Here is a 9241-nt window from a genome sequence, read left to right as displayed (position 1 = left end):
CAAAGCCTCCCTGATAAAGTGCAACATCCCCACTGACATCCAGGAGTCCCTGACCCAAGACCACCCTAAGTGGAGAAAGTGCATCCGAGAGGGCGCTGAGCACCTCGAGTCTCATCGCCGAGTGCATGCAGAAATCAAGTGTAGACAGCAGAAAGAGCGTTCGGCAAACCTGTCCCACCCATCCCTTCCCTCAACGACTATCTGTCCCACCTGTGATAGGGTCTGTGGCTCTAGTATTGGACTGTTCAGCCACCAAAGAACTCACTTTAGGAGTGGAAGCAAGTCTTCCTCGATTCCGAGGGACTGCCAATGTAGATTCCAAAATTCATGGAAACCCCCCAGTGTTTGGACTCACTGAAAAGGAAATTCGATTTCGGACTATTAAACATAAAGTTTGGGATTCTAAAAAGCATATGGAGGAAATCTACAATTCTTAACCAAGTTTGGGATTTTAAAAGGCATGTTTGGGCCTGTGGGGAAAAGCTGCAGTGACAGAGGGGTGGGATTTAGAGTTTGGATATTGTAGCTAATCAGTTTGTCTAGGGTAGCTCTTTAATCATAGTCAGACCCCCAGAAAACATTAGCATTTAAACAATCGACCACGGAAGAAACATTATCCACCCCACCCACAGGACCCAAATATCACATCCATATTCCAACACATTTTCAACATGTATAGAAATATCTGGCTCAGCCCAGACTTCCCGAAGCCAAAGCAGTGCTATTACAATGGACAAGAGTTCATCAGTTCATAAATAAGGAGTATCATCATCCCAAAGTCTATCAACACCAGATTAAAACATTTAATCAAGTCTCAGTTAGCTAGTCCACCAAAACTTATACAAAGAAGACCACTTAAATCAATGGGCAGCAAAACTTAAACAAAAGAAATGTTAGATTTGGCACGAAGATTAAGCAGCCTCTCAGAGTATAACTGGGGGCCTATCGTACCAAGAGCAATCTATTTTTCTGACCATTACTTTGGAACAACAAGATCAAGATCGAGAGCACACGGCGAGATAACACAGGAAGAGACATCACGACATCGGAGAAAAGAACTTCAAAAAACCAATCAGTGGAACATCAATACCAACTGACTTGGTAACAGGCATCAACTGGACCACCGCGACCGACGGACCCAACCAGGAAAATCAACCACTAGGAAACCGGGGTCCACGCAAGTGTTCCACTCTACAATTTGTGCCTCGACTGTCCAGCAGGTAAAAATTACCGAAACAACTTAAAACCCGATTGATGACAAAGGATACCGGCTTCGGGACAATCAGAATACTTCGTCACAGACAAGGCACCGGAAGGCTGGAAGGTAGATCACACCGGTTGTGGGAGAGCTGGTTGGCGGTGACATGGAAGTGTTTGCAGTGTGCAGGACCAGACTGCTTCCACACATCCACAATGAATGTCCCACCCTTTATTTGGGAAAAGTACAACTGAGAGTGAACAAGTTCCATCCCGGTCAGAGCAATCTGAAGCTTTAACTGACTGACACCCTGGTTTGGGATTGTAATGTCTGTAAGCATATAATGCTTGTAGCTCCACACTGTGGATGTGGACGTATTGTGTACTGCAACTGTATAGTTAATCATTAAACAGACCAGGCTCTTTCCGGAGAGTTCCGAGAGAGCAGCCTGCATGTTAGGAAGCTGTGTGTGCTGTGTTCTGTGAAGATATCACAGGGATGTCTTGCAATATGTGTATCTATCAGTCTCTGTGGTGCAATGGATCAGTGCGTTCAGCTATTCACTGCAAGGTTGGTGGATCGTAGCCCATTCAGGGACAAAGCCTTTAATTGTTTTTCCCTGAGGATTCGGTGCCGTGCAGTTCCAGGTTGTCATTGTGCGTTTTGGCTGCACGAATATATTCCGCAACCATTGCCAGCTGTGCTGTTATCAAGTTATACCAACTGTTACTTGCATTTTCGCGTGGTTGTTCGTTGTCTCGTCGCCAATTGATACGCTCATAATAAAGAATGAAACTGAGTACTGTGAACAATGAGTAAGTGTGACATTAGCTCCTTTAATAAGACTCCAGAGTGCTTATATACCGTGCTCCCAATGGATGCTGGGAACCCTTGGGACTCCAACAGGTAGGCCCTCTGGTGGTGGTGTGATACAGGTGGCCAAGGGTTAAATACATAACACAAGGTGTGTACGGAAATCAACCATCAAAAGCCCTGTCATTAACCACAGGGGTTTCCGGCAATTTTCTGATCGCAAAGCGCTTTCAGTCCTTGTCCTTAAAATTGTAGATGTGGAAATTGGGGAGTTTAATTACTTTGAAAGGAGAATATTGTTGTTTGGTGCAGTTCAGGTCAGAGAATTGTTTGTGAATGGAACTTTTTGCAGAGAGAGGGATTGAGCATTTCAGCTTGTTGCTGAACACTTCTCTCTGGGCACTGAGCTAAGCAGCAGTTTCCGTAGTGTAGCGGTTATCATGTTTGCCTCACACGCGAAAGGTCTCTGTTGCGAGCCTGGGCGGAAACATTATTTGTGAAGCAAAAACTTGTCTGCAATAAAATTGAACAAAAGCTGTCCAGGGTACATTGTCGCATGAGCAATGAACATTTTAAAACTAATCTACTCAAATACAGAGTGTGTTAAATCAGATCGGGGATAAAACTTCATCAAGGGTTAAAGTTTCACTAATTATTAAAGTTCAGTTATTGAAATTTCGATTGTCCCTGTTTGCATTTCTTTCATTCTGTGAAACAACACTATCGGTTTCTTCCATCAGATCTAAGTTGCATTTGAAACCCACAAACAGCTCATTAATTATTCGCTCTTCCCCAGTTCCAGAGCTCAGAGGGTTATTGTCCATCCCTGGGATGCAAGCTACCTCGGACCTGGGCCAAACCTCCCCGTGCACCAATTACAGGCTCAGGAAAACCCCGGGGGAGAGGATATCCCGGTCACTGGGCCTTCCAGCAACACTGAACAAGCGCCTGGTCTGAAACTTTCCTGAGTAATAACTTGTAAGTGAAGCATCACACATTCAGGATGGCCGAGCGGTCTAAGGCGCTGCGTTCAGGTCGCAGTCTCCTCTGGAGGCGTGGGTTAAAATCCCACTCCTGACATTCAGTGTTTTTAATTGCAAACTCATTTGTTTTGACACCACTCTGAAGTGCTTTGGGACATCCATCTAACATAATAAAATTACTCCACTTCAATTACAAACGGTGATATCAAAGTTACTTCCCAAACTGGGAAACGATCCCGGGTGGCTGTAGCGAAAGGAATGGGTTTGTGAAGCATTGAAAGGTGCCCTGTAAATATCCCGCACTGCTAATTTAAACTCAAGGTTATAATTTGTTTCAGTGCAAAAGAAGGCAGGCTCGAAGGGCCAAATGGCCGACTCCTGCTCCTGGTTCTTGTGTTCTTATGCAGAGCACAGAACAGATGATTAAATTATCAGCTCTCCCTCAGTTCGCATTTCTTTCATTGTGCAAAAGAAGAAAATGGGTTCATTAATGATGTTTTCCCGTGAAAGCAACATAAATTTTAAGGAACTGTAATCGACGAACATGGGGCTCAAACCCACGATCCTGAGATTAAGAGTCTCATGCTCTACCGACTGAGCTAGCCAGGCTTCTCAACATCTATCCTGTCAATCCCCTTCAGAATATTGTCCGTTTCAACGAGATCACCTCCCATTCTTCGAAACCCAAGAGAGAATCGGCATATTCTACACAATCTCTCATCATAGGACAGCCCTCTCATCCCAGGAATCAATCTGTTGAACCTCTGTTGCACCACCTCCAAGGCAAGTGTGTCCTTCCTCAGATAAGTACTATGGGCGAATATCCTGTTTTTCTGCTGATTCTACTTCCTCCTCCTTTGATAGTCCTTCTCTGTACATTCTGTATTCTGCTTGGTTCTCCACTGAAATATGAGCCTGAAGTTTATCACAAGCTTCCATTTTTGTGTTTTAGTTGACCTTCATTCATCCACCGAGCTGTAGCTAGCTATCATGCTATTTCTGCACCCTGCATGAGAACGTGTCTTGTCGTTACCCGATCTATCTCATTTTTGAAAGTCTCCCAATGTGCATTTACTGTTTTACCGAGAAATCTTTGGTTTCAATCTACCTGGGCCGGATCCCTTTCAACTCAAAAAATTAGTCCTCCTACAGTTGGGTATTTTCACACATGATTATACCTTCTCCTTTTACATAACTACTCTAAACCTAATGATATTGTGATCACTGTTTCCGCAATGCTCCTCCACAGAAACATGCTTTACTGAATCCATTTCCGAGATCCAGAACTGCTTTCTTTCCCATCGTGCTGGAAACATACTGATGGAGAAAGTTCTAACACAGATTTCAGGAAATCCTCCCCTGCATTTTCCCTTTGCATGGTTATTTTCCCAGTTTACGTTGAAGTCCCACATTATCACGACAGATCTTGAATCTTTCTGCATTTTATCTAAATTTACACCTCTTTATCCTTCCCATTATTTGGTGGCCGATAACATAATCGCTCATCTAACTTTCTACAGGCACATTCATTTAAAAAAGAATGTCGGATGGGAATAGGGCCACAAATCGATGGACAAGATTAAATCACATGGAGCGAAGGAAAAATTACATAAAATATGAAATAATTACTTTGCCTCTGTATATAAAAGGGGTCAGAGGGTCTAGTAAGGAGGGGGAACTGAGGGAAATCTTTATTAGTCGGGAAATTGTGTTGGGGAAATTGATGGGATTGAAGGCCGATAAATCCCCAGGGCCTGATGGACTGCATCCCAGAGTACTTAAGGAGGTGGCCTTGGAAATAGCGGATGCATTGACAGTCTTTTCCAACATTCCATTGACTCTGGATCAGTTCCTATGGAGTGGAGGGTAGCCAATGTAACCCCACTTTTAAAAAAAGGAGGGAGAGAGAAAACAGGGAATTATAGACTGGTCAGCCTGATCTCAGTAGTGGGTAAAATGATGGAATCAATCATTAAGGATGTCATAGCAGTGCATCTGGAAAATGATGACATGATAGGTCCAAGTCAGCATGGATTTGTGAAAGGGAAATCATGCTTGACAAATCTTCTGGAATTTTTTGAGGATGTTTCCAGTAAAGTGGACAAAGGAGAACCAGTTGATGTGGTATATTTGGACTTTCAGAAGGCTTTCGACAAGGTCCCACACAAGAGATTAATGTGCAAAGTTAAAGCACATGGGATTGGGGGTAGTGTGCTGACGTGGATTGAGAACTGATTGTCAGACAGGAAGCAAAGAGTAGGAGTAAATGGGCACTTTTCAGAATGGCAGGCAGTGACTAGTGGGGTACCTCAAGGTTCTGTGCTGGGGCCCCAGCTGTTTACACTATACATTAATGATTTAGACGAGGGGATTAAATGCAGTATCTCCAAATTTGCGGATGACACTAAGTTGGGTGGCAGTGTGAGCTGCGAGGAGGATGCTATTAGGCTGCAGAGTGACTTGGATAGGTTAGGTGAGTGGGCAAATGCATGGCAGATGAAGTATAATGTGGATAAATGTGAGGTTATCCACTTTGGTGGTAAAAACAGAGAGACAGATTATTATCTGAATGGTGACAGATTAGGAAAAGGGAAGGTGCAACGAGACCTGGGTGTCATGGTACATCAGTCATTGAAGGTTAGCATGCAGGTACAGCAGGAGGTTAAGAAAGCAAATGGCATGTTGGCCTTCATAGCAAGGGGATTTGAATACAGGGGCAGGGAGGTGTTGCTACAGTTGTACAGGGCCTTGTTGAGGCCACACCTGGAGTATTGTGTACAGTTTTGTTCTCCTAACTTGAGGAAGGACATTCTTGCTATTGAGGGAGTGCAGCGAAGATTCACCAGACTGATTCCCGGGATGGCGGGACTGACCTATCAAGAAAGACTAGATCAACTAGGCTTGCATTCACTGGAGTTCAGAAGAATGAGAGGGGACCTCATGGAAACGTTTAAAATTCTGATGGGTTTAGACAGGTTAGATACAGGAAGAATGTTCCCAATGTTGGGGAAGTCCAGAACCAGGGGTCACAGTCTGAGGATAAGGGGTAAGCCATTTAGGACCGAGATGAGGAGAAACATCTTCACCCAGAGAGTGGTGAGCCTGTGGAATTCTCTACCACAGAAAGTAGTTGAGGCGAATTCACTAAATATATTCAAAAAGGAGTTAAATGAAGTCCTTACTACTCGGGGGATCAAGGGTTATGACGAGAAAGCAGGAAGGGGGTACTGAAGTTTCATGTTCAGCCATGAACTCATTGAATGGCGGTGCAGGCTAGAAGGGCTGAATGGCCTACTCCTGCACCTATTTTCTATGTTTCTATGTTTTTATGTCTATGTTTCTATGTTTCTATGTATTTACCAGGGACACAGGGCAGGTGGACATGACGGTGGAATAATGGATGGGAAATTATATAACTGCAATAAATAAAGAGGAGAAATATTAAATGAACGAACCAAATGAAAGGAGGATTGAACCCCTGGTCTGGATGGATTACATCCATACACTTTAAAATAATTCAGCGAAGAGATAGCAGGAGCACTATTACAAATATTTAATGATTAGTTTGAAAAATGTGTAGTGTCAGAGGAATGGCGGATAGCTAACGTAATACTTATATTTGAGATGAGAGATAGAACATGTCCGGGGAACTAAAGACCAGTCAGTGGAACTTCGGTGGTAGGAAAATAATGGAATCTCTGCTAAAGTAGAGAATAGAAGAATATCTATAAACCAAAAATATAATAATGTATAATCAGCGTGGATTCAAAAGCAAAAGTCTTGCTTGACCAACTTCTTTGATTTCATTGAAGAAGTAACAGGGAGAGTAGACCAGGGTAATGTGGTCGATATAATATACTTAAATTTCCAAAAAGTCTTTGATGAGGTACCACATATGAGAATAATGAATAAGATCAGAGCTTGCGGTGTTTGGGGACAAGTCGTAGATACATCCATAAAAAGAAAATGGAGCACCAAGGGTTAATTCAAGACGGATAGTGTTGAAAAGAAGTGAAGTTCTGCTGAACTGGTATCAAACCTTCGTTGGACCACACTTGCAGTACACTGTACAATTCTCATCGCCGTGTTATAAGAACATAAGAACATAAGAATTAGGAACAGGAGTAGGCCATCTAGCCCCTCGAGCCTGCTCCGCCATTCAATAAGATCATGGCTGATCTGGTCGTGGACTCAGCTCCACTTACCCGCCCTCTTCCCGTAACCCTTAATTCCCTTATTGGTTAAAAATCTATCTATCTTTGACTTGAAAACATTCAATGAGCCAGCCTCAACTGCTTCCTTGGGCAGAGAATTCCACAGATTCACAGCCCTCTGGGAGAAGAAATTCTTTCTCAACTCGGTTTTAAATTGGCTCCTCCGTATTTTGAGGCTGTGCCCCCTAGTTCTAGTCTCTCCCACCAGTGGAAACAACCTCTCAACCTCTATCTTGTCTATCCCTTTCATGATTTTAAATGTTTCTATAAGATCACCCCTCATCCTTCTGAACTCCAATGAGTAAAGACCCAGTCTACTCAATCAATCATCATAAGGTAACCCCCTCATTTCTGGAATCAGCCGAGTGAATCGTCTCTGTACCCCTTCCAAAGCTAGTATATCCTTCCTTAAGTAAGGTGACCAAAACTGCACGCAGTACTCCAGGTGCGGCCTTACCAATACCTTATACAGTTGCAGCAGGAACTCCCTGCTTTTGTACTCCATCCCTCTCGCAATGAAGGCCAACATTCCATTCGCCTTCCTGATTACCTGCTGCACCTGCAAACTAACCTTTTGGGATTCATGCACAAGGACCCCCAGGTCCCTCTGCACCACAGCATGTTGTAATTTCTCCCCATTCAAATAATATTCCCTTTTACTGTTTTTTTTCCCAAGGTGGATGACCTCACACTTTCCGACATTGTATTCCATCTGCCAAACCTTAGCCCATTCGCTTAACCTATCCAAATCTCCTTGCAGCCTCTCTGAGTCCTCTACACATCCCGCTTTCCCATTAATCTTAGTGTCATCTGCAAATTTTGTTGCACTACACTCTGTCCCCTCTTCTAGGTCATCTATGTATATTGTAAACAGTTGTGGTCCCAGCACTGATCCCTGTGGCACACCACTAACCACTGATTTCCAACCGGAAAAGGACCCATTTATCCCGACTCTCTGCTTTCTGTTAGCCAGCCAATTCTCTATCCATGCTAATATATTTCCACTGACTCCGCGTACCTTTATCTTCTGCAGTAACCTTTTGTGCGGCACCTTATCGAATGCCTTTTGGAAATCTAAATACACCACATCACTCGGTACACCTCTATCCACCATGCTCGTTATCTCCTCAAAGAATTCCAATAAGTTAGTTAAACATGATTTCCCCTTCATGAATCCATGCTGCGTCTGCTTGATTGCACTATTCCTATCTAGATGTTCAGCTATTTCTTCCTTAATGATAGTTTCAAGCATTTTCCCCACTACAGATGTTAAACTAACCGGCCTATAGTTAGCTGCCTTTTGTCTGCCCCCTTTTTTAAACAGAGGCGTTACATTAGCTGCTATCCAATCCACTGGTACCTCCCCAGAGTCCAGAGAATTTTGGTAGATTATAACGAATGCATCTGCTATAACTTCCGCCATCTCTTTTAATACCCTGGGATGCATTTCATCAGGACCAGGGGACTTGTCTACCTTCAGTCCCATTAGCCTGTCCAGCACTACCCCGCTAGTGATAGTGATTGTCTCAAGGTCCTCCTTTCCCACATTCCTGTGGCCTGCAAATTTTGGCATGTTTTTTGTGTCTTCCACTGTGAAGACGGAAGCAAAATAATTGTTTAAGGTCTCAGCCATTTCCACATTTCCCATTATTAATCCCCCTTTTCATCTTCTAAGGGACCAACATTTACTTTAGTCACTCTTTTCCGTTTTATAAATCTGTAAAAGCTTTTACGATCTGTTTTTATGTTTTGCGCAAGTTTACCTTCGTAATCTATCTTCCCTTTCTGTATTGCTTTTTTAGTCATTCTTTGCTGTTGCTTAAAATTTTCCCAATCCTCTAGTTTCCCACTAACCTTGACCACCTTATACGCATTGGTCTTTGATTTGATACTTTCCTTTATTTCCTTGGTTATCCACAGCTGGTTATCCCTTCTCTTGCCGCGCTTCTTTTTCACTGGAATATATTTTTGTTGCGCACTATGAAAGAGCTCCTTAAAAGTCCTCCACTGTTGCTCAATTGTGCCACCGTTTA

At 43.3% G+C, this 9241-nt stretch overlaps 2 non-coding genes across 2 annotated transcripts; one reads left to right on the top strand and one right to left on the bottom strand.

Moving 5' to 3' along the window:
- Nucleotides 1–3008: 3008 nt before the first annotated feature.
- On the top strand, nucleotides 3009–3091 carry trnal-cag (transfer RNA leucine (anticodon CAG)). The gene has a single exon. It is a non-coding gene; the product is annotated as a tRNA-Leu (tRNA).
- Nucleotides 3092–3530: 439 nt separating this feature from the next.
- trnak-cuu (transfer RNA lysine (anticodon CUU)) lies at nucleotides 3531–3603 on the bottom strand. Its single transcript has one exon. It is a non-coding gene; the product is annotated as a tRNA-Lys (tRNA).
- Between the last annotated feature and the right edge of the window lie 5638 nt (nucleotides 3604–9241).

Source organism: Pristiophorus japonicus, chromosome 20 (genome assembly GCF_044704955.1).
Source record: "Pristiophorus japonicus isolate sPriJap1 chromosome 20, sPriJap1.hap1, whole genome shotgun sequence".
Classification (NCBI taxonomy): Eukaryota; Metazoa; Chordata; class Chondrichthyes; family Pristiophoridae; genus Pristiophorus; species Pristiophorus japonicus.
The sequence above is the reverse complement of the archived record's forward strand: the minus strand, read 5'-3'. Positions and strand labels throughout refer to the sequence as shown.